The 13159-nt window shown below is 46.3% G+C and overlaps 1 long non-coding RNA gene across 1 annotated transcript; it reads left to right on the top strand.

The window, feature by feature from the left end:
- The first annotated feature begins 392 nt into the window (after positions 1 to 392).
- LOC147962886 (uncharacterized) lies at positions 393 to 1163 on the top strand. Its single transcript, XR_015612256.1, has 3 exons — positions 393 to 662; positions 771 to 828; positions 916 to 1163. It is a non-coding gene; the product is annotated as an uncharacterized LOC147962886 (long non-coding RNA).
- The last annotated feature ends 11996 nt before the right edge of the window (positions 1164 to 13159 follow it).

Here is a 13159-nt window from a genome sequence, read left to right on the forward strand (position 1 = left end):
ATTTGATTTACTTGTAACCAAGCAGAAAGATGAGGATCCATCTAGTACAAGCTAGTCTCCCTTCCGCCTGCTCTCATCAAGATTTAAACACTAGTAGAAAACAGGGCTATGGTCCAGGCCGGCTCAGCCCATTAGTCCCGGTTCAGTGTAGAACCGGGACTAATGTGGGCATTGGTCCCGGTTCGTGAGCCCAGGGGGCCGGCCGTACCACGTGGGCCATTGGTCCCGGTTTGTCTGGACCTTTTGGTCCCGGTTGGTGGGACGAACCGGGACCAATGGGCCTCGCTCCTGGCCCACCACCATTGGTCCCGGTTGGTGGCCTGAACCGGGACCAAAGGCTCCCCTTTAGTCCCGGTTCTTGCCACAAACCGGGACCAATGAGGTGCCTATATATACCCTCGCCCGCGAGCAGAGCACTCCAGTGCTCTGTTTTTCTCTGGCCGGCGAGGGGAGGGGTTTGTGGTGCTCTAGCTCACCTCCTATGCATATGAGGTGTTCGATGGAATGCCCGAGCCACACTACTTAAACTTTCTCCTATCGAAGCTCGACCTCCAAGCTCCATTTTCCTCGAGATTTGTCTAGATTTAGTGGTCCGTCACGCCCCGTCCCCGTCTTCACCGCCGTCGATCACCCGCGCTGATCTCATCACCGACACCACCGTGGTGAGCCTCTTGTTCTTATCTTCTTTCTGAAAGGAAAAATATTCTTACTTGTCTGTTTAGATAGATACTTGTATCATTTTCTTACATTTATTATTGCATCTTATATAGTGCGATGGTTTTGGTATCCGCCCCCGTCGGCCCTCGTCCTATCTATGATTCGGATTTGGTATGTATATTATCTTCATAACTATTGGTTCATTTATTGTTTATGAAAATTATGCCGACCAACGTGACATAGATTTTATTTATCTAGGATGTATGTGAATCGGAAATGCCAACCGACCCTATTGTCGAGAGGTTAAATTTAGTTGAAGAAGAAAACAATTTGTTGAAGGAAAAAATAAAAAAAATTGAGGAGGAGAAGATGATATTGGAGTTGCATGTTGCGGATGTCGTCGATGATCACAAGATCAAGATGGATGCAATGCGCTTGAAGATTAGAAAGATTAGAAAATATGTCATTCATACCGAGGCTTGGTATCATTATGCCGTTGGATCAATTGTTACCTTGATTGCGATTATGATCGCATTTGTTTTCGCATTGAAATGTTTTACATAGTTTCAGTGTATGGTTTAATTAATTAGATGCTCTGGAGAGCTATATATTGTTAGATGAGAACTATGTATGCACTTTGGTTTTAATGTGATGATGAACTTCTATTAATTTGGACACTTAATTATATATAATGCACGCAGATGAACCGGCAATGGATGTACGGTGACAGACACACCCGCGAGTACATTAAGGGCGTGCATGAGTTTCTCGATGCGGCTGAGGCAAACAAGCAGAATGGTTTTATGTGTTGTCCATGCACTGAATGTGGGAATACGAGGTCTTACTCTAACCGGAAAATCCTTCACTCCCACCTGCTTTACAAGGGTTTCATGCCACACTATAATGTTTGGACGAGGCACGGAGAAATAGGGGTTATGATGGAAGACGGCGAAGAAGAAGAGTACGATGACAACTATGTGCCCCCTGAATACGGTGACACTGCAACGGGGGGAGCTGGTGAAGATCAAGAGGAACCAGACGATGTGCCCACTGATGCTGCCACGGGTGAAGCTGCTGAAGATAAAGAGGAACCAGACGATGTGCCCGATGATGATGATCTCCGCCGGGTCATTGTCGATGCAAGGACGCAATGCATTAGTCAAAAGGAGAAGCTGAAGTTCGATCGCATGTTAGAGGATCACAAAAAATGGTTATACCCCAATTGCGAAGATGGCAACACAAAGCTCGGTACCGTACTGGAATTGCTGCAGTGGAAGGCAGAGAATGCTGTGGCTGACAAAGGATTTGAGAAGCTACTGAAAATATTGAAGAAGAAGCTTCCACGATAACGAATTGCCCGACAGTACATACGCAGCAAAGAAGGTCGTATGCCCTCTAGGTTTGGAGGTGGAGAAGATACATGCATGCCCTAATGACTGCATCCTCTACCGCGGTGCCTACAAGGATCTGAACGAATGCCCGGTATGCGGTGCGTTGCGGTATAAGATCAGACGAGATGACCCTGGTGATGTTGACGGCGAGCCCCTCAGGAAGAGGGTTCCTGCGAAGGTGATGTGGTATGCTCCTATAATACCACGGTTGAAACATCTGTTCAGAAATGAAGAGCATGCCAAGTTGATGCGATGGCACAGTGAGAACCGAAAGAAAGATGGGAAGTTGAGAGCACCCGCTGACGGGTCACAGTGGAGAAAAATCGAGAGAAAGTACTGGGATGAGTTTGCAAAGGACCCAAGGAATGTATGGTTTGCTTTAAGCGCGGATGGCATTAATCCTTTCGGGGAGCAGAGCAGCAATCACAGCACCTGGCCCGTGACTCTATGTATGTATAACCTTCCTCCTTGGATGTGCATGAAGCGGAAGTTCATTATGATGCCAGTTCTCATCCAAGGCCCCAAGCAACCCGGCAACGAAATTGATGTGTACTTAAGGCCATTAGTTGAAGAACTTTTACAACTGTGGAATGGAAACGGTGTACGTACATGGGATGAGCACAGACAGGAGGAATTTAACCTTAAGGCGTTGCTGTTCGTGACCATCAACGATTGGCCCGCTCTCAGTAACCTTTCAGGACAGACAAACAAAGGATACCACGCATGCACGCACTGTTTAGATGACACTGAAAGTATATACCTGGACAAATGCAGGAAAAATGTGTACCTGGGCCATCGTCGATTTCTTCCGACCAACCATCAATATCGAAAGAAAGGCAAGTATTTCAAAGGCGAGGCAGATCACCGGTAGAAGCCCGCCATGCGCACCGGTGATCACGTGCTTGCTATGGTCAATGATTTACACTACGTAATCTTTGGAAAGGGTCCCGGTGGACTAGCTGTTCCGAATGACGCTGAGGGACACGCACCCATGTGGAAGAAGAAATCTATATTTTGGGACCTACCCTACTGGAAAGACCTAGAGGTCCGCTCCTCAATCGACGTGATGCACGTGACGAAGAGCCTTTGCGTGAACCTGCTAGGCTTCTTGGGCGTGTATGGGAAGACAAAAGATACACCTGAGGCACGAGAGGACCTGCAACGTTTGCACGAAAGAGACGGCATGCCTCCGAAGCAGTATAAAGGTCCTGCCAGCTACGCTCTTACGAAAGAAGAGAAAGAAATCTTCTTTGAGTGCCTGCTCAGTATGAAGGTCACGACTGGCTTCTCGTCGAATATAAAGGGAATAATAAATATGCCAGAGAAAAAGTTTCAGAACCTAAAGTCTCATGACTGCCACGTGATTATGACGCAACTGCTTCCGGTTGCATTGAGGGGGCTTCTACCAGAAAACGTCCGATTAGCCATTGTTAAGCTATGTGCATTCCTCAATGCAATCTCTCAGAAGGTGATCGATCCAGAAATCGTACCAAGGCTAAGGAGTGATGTGGCGCAATGTCTTGTCAGTTTCGAGCTGGTGTTCCCACCATCCTTCTTCAATATCATGACGCACGTCCTAGTTCATCTAGTCAACGAGATTGTCATCCTGGGGCCCGTATTTCTACACAATATGTTCCCCTTTGAGAGGTTCATGGGAGTCCTAAAGAAATATGTCCATAACCGCGCTAGGCCAGAAGGAAGCATCTCCATGGGCCATCAAACAGAGGATGTTATCGGGTTTTGTGTTGACTTCATTCCTGGCCTTAACAAGATAGGTCTCCCTAAATCGCGGTATGAGGGGACACTGACTGGAAAAGGCACTCTTGGAAGAGACTCAATAATATGCAGGGACGGATATTCTTGGTCTCAAGCACACTACACAGTTCTACAGAACTCTACCTTGGTGACCCCGTATGTCGATGAACACAAGAACAGTCTGCGCTCCAAACACCCGGAGCAGTGCGACGACTGGATTACATGTGAACACATCACGACTTTCAACAGTTGGTTGGAAACACGTCTCAGAGGTGACAACACTGTTTGTGATGAGTTGTACTTGTTGTCCAGGGGACCATCTTTGACTGTATTGACTTACAAAGGATACGAGATAAATGGGAATACATTTTACACGATCGCCCAAGATCAAAAGAGCACCAACCAAAACAGCGGTGTCCGCTTTGATGCAGCAACCGAGAGCGGAAAGGACACATATTATGGTTACATAGTGGACATATGGGAACTTGATTACGGACCTGATTTTAAGGTCCCTTTGTTTAAGTGCAAATGGGTCAATCTGTTAGGCGGCGGGGTACAGGTAGACCCACAGTACGGAATGACAACAGTGGATCTGAAAAATCTTGGGTACACTGACGAACCGTTCGTCCTAGCCAATGATGTGGCACAGGTTATCTATGTGAAGGACATGTCTACCAAACCGAGAAAAAGAAAAGATAAGGAAGCGAATACATCATACGATGAGCCAAAGCGCCACATAGTTCTTTCAGGAAAAAGGGACATCCTGGGAGTGGACGGCAAGACAGACATGTCTGAAGATTATGAAAAGTTTCATGAAATTCCTCCCTTCAATGTCAAGGCTGACCTAAGCATCCTGATAAACAATGAAGATTATCCATGGTTACGGCGCAATAAGCAAATGACACAAGCAAAGAAAAAGTGAAGACTTTCTCCCGCAATAAGCAAATGCTATGTGGGTGAAATTATGATACCATCCCAACTTTCAACTTTTTCAGAGTTCATTTGATATGCTTTCATGTCTTATGGTTCGAAACTTTGATACTTCGAAAGTGATTGTCCATTTTGTACACGAAGTGCATCAAGTTTTTGTCGTAACCCTCTCTACTTTTTGGAACATGCTATGTGGGTGAAATGATGATACCATGCCAACTTTCAACCTTTTCAGAGTTCATTTTGAAATGCTTTCCAATTTCAGAGTCATTTAGCTCAAAGAATGAATTAATAGCAAACAGAATGAACTACAAAACTTTTATGAAAATAAAAACAATCAATTAAAATATTATGTTATGATCAACTAAATAAAACTATAATATTCTTTAATAGCAAAAAGAATATAATTTGTGTGACCTAAAATCAAACTATAAGTATTTAATTGTAAGTATAAATAAAAAATAAATAGCAAAGAAGAAAAAAATTCTAATTTTATAGTAAATTTATTCATAAACTAGTGATTCACACAAATTTTTAAAAATTCAAATTTAAACTATTTAAAATTTAAAACTAATGGCACTAACAGAAATTTTATAATTTTTGTGACCTAAAAGGAAAAAGAAATCACTAAAAAACTGTAAGTATTTAGTTGTAAGTAGAAATAAAAAATAAATAGAAAAAAATTCTAATTTTATAGTAAAGTTATTCATAAACTAGTGATTCACACAAATTTTTAAAAATTCAAATTTAAACTATTTAAAATTTAAAACTAATGGCACTAACAGAAAGTTTATAATTTTTGTGACCTAAAAGCAAAAAGAAATCACTAAAAAAACTGTAATTATTTAGTTTTAAGTAGAAACAAAAAAAATAAAAAACCAAAAAAATGTAGAAATAGAAAAGAAAAAACCAAAAAAAATGCCACCTACTGGGCCTCCACGGCCTGAATACGACTAGAAACCCTACATGGGCCAGGATTCAGGCCCGCAGAGGCCCAACAGGCCCACAGGCAGTAGCAGTTTAGGCCCGAAAGCCTGCATTTGAGAGGAGCTCGAAAGGGGAGGCAGAGCAGCGCTTATAAACCAGTATCGGCGCCCTTCAGCTAGCGATGTGGGACTAAACTTCTGGGCGCGGGGCGCACAAGGGCATTGGTCCCGGTGTGGCACCAACCGGGACTAAAGGGGGCATTGGTCACGGTTGGTGGTTAGTCCCGGTTGGTGCCACCAACCGGGACCAAAGGTCGCCGCTTCCCGCCCTTTGGCCTGCCGAAAATTGACCTTTGGTCTCGGTTCGTGGCACCAACCGGGACTAATGCCCACCTTTGGTCCCGGTTGCTGCCACGAACCGGAACTAAAGCCTGTTCTATATAAGGAAGCACTTAGCATTTTTTCATTCTCATCCTGCAGTTGCCCCGACACCGCCCGCCCCCATCGTCGCCGTCGCCCGCGCCCATCGTCGCCGTCGCCCGCACCGCGCGCCGCCCCGGCCCGCCCCCGTCGCCGTCGCCCTCGTCCCTGCGCCGCCCCGCACCGCCCTCGTCCCTGCCCCGACGCCGCCCGCCCCCATCGTCGCCGTCGCCCGCGCCGCGTGCCGCCCCGGCCCGCCCCGGCCCGCCCCCGTCGCCGTCGCCCACGTCGCCCGCGCCGCATGCCGCCCCGACGCCGCCGCCCCCATCGTCGCCGTCGCCCGCGCCCATCGTCGCCGTCGCCCGCGCCGCGCGCCGCCCCGCCGTCGCCGTCGCCGTCGCCCGCCCGCCCCCATCATCGCCGTCGCCGTCGCCCGCCCGCCCCCATCGTTGCCGTGGCCGTCGCCGTCGTCCTCTGGTCCGGCCGCGGCGCCCTAGCTAGCATATTTTTTTTGTTATATGCTTTTTTTCTGTTATATGCTTTTTTTTCTGTTATATGCTTTTTTTTCATGTATATATGCAAAAAATAGTAAATATGAAAGAATATAGGATTTTTTCATATGATTTTTTCATAGATTTTTTTCTGTTCATATGCAAAAAATAGTAAATATGAAGGAGAAGAAAGAATATAGGATTTTTTTCTGTTCATAGATTTTTTTGGTGATATTAATTATTGTAAATATGAAAATGTTTGTGTATTCATATGAACAAATGAATTAGAAGAGGGAGAAGAAGAGGGGGTCGAGAGGGGGTCTAGGGTCGCCGAGGGGGGAGAGGAAGACGGGGAGAAATAAATAAGAAGAAGAAAAAAGAAGAAAAAGAAGAGAAGAAGAAGAAAGGAATAGAGGAGAAGAAGAGAAAAATAGAATATATATTCTATTTTCTCTTTTCTCCTCTATTCCTTTCTTCTTCTCCTATTTTTCTTCTTCTTTTTTTTCTTCGACACGTGGGGGGGGGGGTCGAGAACGCCGGACATTCATGAGAGAAGCGAGGAAGAAGGGGAAGAAGAAGAGAGGAAGAAGAGGAAGTCTTCTCCTCTATTCTTTCTTCTCTTCTTTTTTCTTCTTCTTCTTCCTCTTTATTTTATCGGGAATGAGGGTCGTCGAGAGGGTCGCCGAGCGGTAGAGGAGAAACCCTAAATAGAAAGTATCGTCGGTGTGAGATACATGTACCGTCGGTGTCGGACAATACATCCACATCCCACAAGTGGCGCGGGCTTCGACCCCCACATCACTTGTGGGACGTGGATGTAGTGTCCGACACCGAAGGCCACATGTATCTCACACCCACGATACTTGCTGGCTATTTAGGGTTTCCTCTACCGAAAAGAAGAGGAGAAATAAATAAGAAGAAGAAAAAAGAAGAAAAAGAAGAGGAGAAGAAGAAAGGAATAGTGGAGAAGAAGAGAAAATAGAATATTCTATTTTCTCTTTTCTCCACTATTCCTTTCTTCTTCTCCTCTTTTTTTTCTTTTCTTCTTCTTCTTCTTCTTCTTCTTCTTCTTCTTATTAGCCGGAAGTAGAGAGAGGTTTCCTAGTGTCAAAGTATTGAAGAAATCCATGCCTTCATCATTAGCCGGAAGTAACCAGGGCATGTTGGTACGAAGTTCTGCAAAGTTATTCTGGAATAGAGTCCCGGATAGAATAATCCGCTTTTTGGTACGAATTCAGCAAAGGCCTTCCAAATAGCGATATTCGGAAGGCTCTTGCTGAACTTTGTACCAAAAAGCGAATTATCCTATCTGGGACTCCGTTCCAGAACAACTTTGAAGAGCTTCGTACCATCATGCACATGTTACTTTCGCCTAATGATGAAGACATGGTTTTGTTGAATCCTTTGACACTAGGCAACCTCCCGACCCCTCGGCGATCCTCTCAAACATGAGAGGAAGAAGAGGGTCGTCTAGGGGTCGAGGGTTCCAGGGTCGTCGAGGGTTCGAGGGGTCGAGGATCGCCGAGGGGTCGAGAGAGGTTTCCTAGTGTCAAAGTATTGAAGAAATCCATGCCTTCATCATTAGCCGGAAGTAACCAAGGCATGTTGGTACGAAGTTCTGCAAAGTTGTTTTGGAATGGAGTCCCGGATAGAATAATCCGCCTTTTGGTACCAATTCAGCAAAGGCCTTCCAAATAGCGATATTCGGAAGGCTCTTGCTGAACTTTGTACCAAAAGGCGGATTATCCTATCTGGGAGTCCGTTCCAGAACAACTTTGAAGAGCTTCGTACCATCATGCACATGTTACTTTCGCCTAATGATGAAGACATGGTTTTGTTGAATCCTTTGACACTAGGCAACCTCCCGACCCCTCGGCGATCCTCTCGAACATGAGAGGAAGAAGAGGGTCGTCTAGGGGTCGAGGGTTCCAGGGTCGTCGAGGGTTCGAGGGGTCGAGGATCGCCGAGGGGTCGAGAGAGGTTTCCTAGTGTCAAAGTATTGAAGAAATCCATGCCTTCATCATTAGCCGGAAGTAACCAGGGCATGTTGGTACGAAGTTCTGCAAAGTTGTTTTGGAATGGAGTCCCGGATAGAATAATCCGCCTTTTGGTACCAATTCAGCAAAGGCCTTCCAAATAGCGATATTTGGAAGGCTCTTGTTGAACTTTGTACCAAAAGGCGGATTATCCTATCTGGGAGTCCGTTCCAGAACAACTTTGACGAGCTTCGTACCATCATGCACATGTTACTTTCGCCTAATGATGAAGACATGGTTTTGTTGAATCCTGAGACACTACGCAACCTCCCGACCCCTCGGCGATCCTATCGAACATGAGAGGAAGAAGAGGATAAAAAAACAAGAGGAAGAAGAAAAAAAGAGGAGAAGAAAGAATAGAGGAGATCTTCTCCTCTATTCTTTCTTCTCCTCTTATTTTTCTTCTTCTTCCTCTTTTTTTTATCGGGAACGAGGGTCGTCGAGGGACATAGATGTAGTGTCGTCGTTGTCGATATATACCCCCTCCCGATAGCTTACTATGATTAGGTAGCTAGTTCTACGTTTGGCACTAATATATCCATCTATCATGTTTGAATAATAATTGCCATATTGTAAATATTTGTAGAAACTATGGACACCGCCCTAGACGAAGCAACAAAAGAAGCGTTGTTGAGGGACATAATCACAGAAGGAAGTGATGCCATCTCGTTGTTTCTCAACGAAACCGATGGTCTGGAAGGACAGGGTGAACAAGCTGGCTACGGTGACCTAATGCCGGTGCAAGAAGAAGAACATGAGGACGGCTCCGGTGACCCAATGCCGGTGCAAGAAGGAGACCGTGATGACGGCTCCGGTGACCGAACCAAGTCCGGCCAGGTATATATATTAGTTAAGCCTATGCTGACTAGCTGATTGATGCATTCATTGTTTTGGTATGTACACATATTAATTAAGTCTTTGTTCTTTTTTCTAGCCCTCCGAATCGAGCACAACTTCGGTAAAGAGACGAGGCCCGAAGAAAAAGTTGAGCTCGGATGAAAAGTTTGAGATCATAGCAATCGCGCCCGACGGCCAACCTATTGAACCCCTCCGGACAAAGAGCGCATTTGTTGCTCAGTGCGGGGTTCTGGTTAGGGACAAGATCCCGATAAGCATCCAGCAATGGTTTAAGCCAGCTACAGAAGACCCTGAGGTGTCTTATGTCAATGATATGCAGAAAAATGATCTTTGGACTGAGCTGAAGTCAAATTTCACCCTACCGCCTGAGGATAATCCAGAGAACCTAGTTAAAGAGAAATTAATCAAGTCTTTTGCTCTGAAGAGGATGGCAGAACTATTCAGGAGGTGGAAGAAAGAGCTGAATAAGTTTGTCGAAAAAAATGAGACACCAGAATTCAAGGGCAGATATGAGAAGATCAGAGATCACTGGCCCGCATTTGTGGCCCACAAGACATCAGAAAAGAGTAAGAAGATGTCGGCGACAAACAAGCAAAATGCTGCGAAGAAGAAGTTTCACCATCGCACGGGGTCAGGTGGCTACCTCGTAGCCCGGCCTAAGTGGTCCAAGAGTGAGAATGATCTGGTTCATAAAGGGATCGAACCAGAGACAAATAACTGGCCAGACCGTTGCCGGACTTGGTTCTTCGGGGCTGGCGGAACCCTGGACCCTGAAACAGGGAAGTGCATTTGGACGAACGATCAAATGGACATACCAGTCAGTAAGCTTAAGCAGTATATCGAAGCAGCGCAGGAAGGGACGTTCTTTCCAGACAGAGAGAACGACGAGCTCACAATGGCCCTCGGGAATCCTGAGCACCCTAGACGGACACGAGGCACGCCAGGCTCCGTTCCGTGGAAGGTTGGGTTTCCGGACGCAGCGGTTACAAATCCCATGAGAGGAGGAAAAAAGTGCAGCAGACCCAAATGCAGACGCTGCAAGCAAGGGTGGACGCGATAGAGGAACGAGAAGCAAATCGCAGCAAACGTACTGCCGAAGCCTCCCCCGAAGCTACCCCGCCATCTCAGCGCAGAAGCAGCGTGGCTTCCACCGAGCTGCTTCAGCTAGAGCATGCCTTGACGGCTCCTGCCAGCTATCCCGTGGATGCCATCACGGAGTCTCAAAATTGCCACCTTATGACGCAATGGATGAATTTGAAGGTCAAGGCGGCTGTTGGCTCTGTTTATCCTACTGAACCCGGCGCAACTTTTCACTGCCGGCCGATTCCAGAAGGATATGCTAGGGTGATGGTGGATGAGATAACGGAGGGATTTGAGGACCTCCAGCTTGACCACCCTACCGGTGAAGGGGAGACTCGGCTGGGGTCTGCTCTGAAGACTCCATGCCTATGGCGGAAGGACCTCATCAACCTTCCGAACTGGACGCCACCGCCTCCTCCTCCTCCTCCGGCGAGTCAGGGCAGTCCGCCTCCACCGCCTCCTCCTCCTCCGGCGAGTGACGATCAGGGCCCTCGGTCGGCTCCTTCTCCGGCGCGCGGCGGCACTCCGCCTCCTTCTCCGCCTGCGCCGACGCGCCCGAGCAGCCCGCCTCCTCCTTCTCCGCCTCGTCAGCAAGGGCGGAAGAGACCTGCCGCCGCTCCAGCTGCTCCGGCGCGTCGTAGTCCTTCTCCTCCGCCGCTTAAGCAAGTAAAGAAGACAATCACTACGTCTTCTCGGTCGGCGTCTAGCAGTACAACCAGAGGCGGGAGGACATACAGATTCGGTCCTTCTCTGAAGACTCCAGAGAAGTTACCATACGAGAGGACCCAGGAGGAGAACGCCGAGATCGCGCGAGAAGAAGTGAAGAAATTCTTTGAAGGGGTGAAAGCAAAGAAACATCCACCTCCGGAGGAGAAGGTAGATCGGGTGAAAGTGAAGCGCACTCTGGCTGCCCTGACAAAAACACCGAAGTCTGATTCGCCGAAAGGAAACTATGACCGCATTATTGGAAAGGAATTTGCCGAAGCGGAGCGGTCGGGAAGTACTGTCAGTGATCAAAGGCTGAAACAACGACGAGCTGGGAAACAAATTGCCCAGCTCGGCGAACAAGCGAAGCAATCGTGCCCCCCGCTCAAGGTGCCTAGCCACAACGTCGATAATGATCCGAGGATGGTGCCCGGTTATAGCAATCCTGCAGATTACCTGCCCGACGAAGTACATTATGACCCCATGGACGTGCAGATACAAAGATACGAGTACGGGAAGCCTCTCGTCAAAGATGAAAGATCTCTATCAACGATGATGCAAAGATTGCATGATTGGTACTTGAAAATCTGCAGAGACTCTGGGGGGAGGAGTACTTTGTATGCGAGAGTTAAACCGGAGCATGACCTCGTTGGAATTGATCTGTTGCCTGTTCCATTTGAGGAGTTCTATCAGTTCTTCAATCAATTGGCCCTCGATAAAGCAACTGTCACCTGCTACTGTCTGTAAGTAGTACTACTTCTGTCATTAAGTTTCTCTATATAGCTTAGCTCTTTCATTGCATGTATTTATAATCATCCTCACTATATTATGCAGATTGAAGATCATCGAATTGAAGAAAAGACAAGTCGGTGATATTGGGTTCATTAACACAAATCTCATAGATGCAACTCAGGTTAAATTTCATGCCGCAGAAACCGAGGCCAGCATGCTAGAATCGTTGATAATAAATCAAAACAAAGATATAATACTCTTTCCTTACAACTTCAAGTGAGTGTTACTGTCTTGTGCGTATTCGGTTTCCCTTATATATTAGTCAAGGTTATAGTAATGTAATTGATGAGTTATGCATGCGTGTGCAGTTTCCACTATATTCTCCTACATATTAAGCTTGAGCAGGGACTAGTAACCGTCTTAGACTCAAGACGAAAAGATCCCAAGGACTATGCAGACATGACTCAAATACTCGAGAAGTAAGTTAAATCGATCATTATCCACCATATCAGCAACTTTGTTCATTTCCTGATATATCAAGTAATTGTTTTCTTTGTCCGGCAGGGTTTGGAGAAAATTCACCTGAAAAGCTCCGGGACTGCCGAAGGAGCTGCAATTTAGACACCCGAAAGTAAGTACTAGCTATAGTAGCATTTTAAGCGCATCTACTAGTCATTCAAGCGCTAGTTTCATCAATACCATTTGGCATTCTTGCTTATCAGTTTGATTAACCTCTATTTCTTGTAAAGTGGTTGTGGCAGCAACAAGGGAATGATTTCTGTGGTTACTATGTTTGCGAGTCCATCCGCCACACGACCTGTGAGCGGGGCTACACTGACGAACAATATGAAGTACATAAATAACAACATTCACAATTTTATTTTATTACCATCATTTGTGTTGAGTTTCATTCATTCATATATATATGTATTGACCCCCTTCTTTAAATTAGATGTTTCGGAAGCGGGATGAACTCCTAGCACCAGCTCGCATGCGAGGAATTCAAGAGGAATTGGCGGCCTTCTTTCTTGACCACGTGATCCCTGAAGACGGAGAATTCTATGTTAACCCTGAGTCCGTATGATTATATTTGTAAGAGATAATTACTGTATATATGTAGCCGGTAGTGTCAGATAGATATACGAGAACTTGTTGTTCGACCAATCTCTCGGAGAAGG

The sequence above is a fragment of the Triticum urartu genome, chromosome 7A (assembly GCF_056163025.1).
Source record: "Triticum urartu cultivar PI428250 chromosome 7A, HENAU_Tu73, whole genome shotgun sequence".
In the NCBI taxonomy this organism is placed as follows: Eukaryota; Viridiplantae; Streptophyta; class Magnoliopsida; order Poales; family Poaceae; genus Triticum; species Triticum urartu.